The sequence below is a fragment of the Bison bison genome, unplaced genomic scaffold (genome assembly GCF_000754665.1).
Source record: "Bison bison bison isolate TAMUID 2011002044 unplaced genomic scaffold, Bison_UMD1.0 scf7180017864518, whole genome shotgun sequence".
Lineage (NCBI taxonomy): Eukaryota > Metazoa > Chordata > Mammalia > Artiodactyla > Bovidae > Bison > Bison bison.
In genome coordinates this window covers 19,946,981-19,947,856 of record NW_011495071.1, presented here as the reverse complement: position 1 = coordinate 19,947,856, position 876 = coordinate 19,946,981, and positions in this window count along the sequence as shown.

The window sequence follows — 876 nt, the reverse complement described above, 5'->3', positions numbered from 1 at the left end:
CAGATGAATTTGAAATGAATTAATGAGTTGTTTGTACCATCAGAAAACATGTTTTACAACCAGGCTTGTATTCTGAGACACCTTTCTAGGTTTGTCCTCATCACCCTTTTGGTTGTATGACCCTTTTCAGGACAAAGATTCCATCAGAAACTTTTGTTGTCCCCAGCGGAGCCCAGGGCAGCCTCATTTGCAGAGTAGTTGCTCAGTAAGTTCTTATTCATTGAAAGGTTCCCTAAAACGCCTTCCTGCCGGGATTGCCCTTGCTCCTTGCTCTGCTTCACCACATTTTCCAACCTCCTTATTTTCCTTCTTGTGTTTTTGCCATGTCCTCATGTGTCTTTTTCATTGTAGGTATCTACGGGAGAGGGAGATTATACAAAAGCATTTGTGCCTCTACTCTCAAATAAATGAGGCGGGCTCAGGTTCATTTTGTATTATTCACACCACCAAAGACCAATTACCAAGAAGGTTATAAAAGTCAGAGAGTAGTTTTTTTTCTATTTTTGATGAAATGCAGGTCCTCTTTTTAAAAACCCCAAATCTCTTAACTTAAAAAAACACTGCGTAAGATGATTCTTCAAAGGAATTTGTGGGTGATCACATTTAGATTTTTGCCATAGTTTTGTTTTGTTTTGTTTTTAGCATTTTCGGCAGCTTTTGAATATAGTACATTTCCACAAACTCAGTGTCCTAGAAATGTCTTTCTGAAATAGTTAAATCCATGTTGATATTCACGCTGAACTCAGTATCACTGCCTCCCTTACCCAAAGGAGCTTGGCCAGTCACTTGCCAGCTGAAGCTGGCCTGGTATTTGCTGACACATTTTTCAAGAACTGATTGTGCAATACATGTTGATATTCTCTGTTCTTCTTCCTT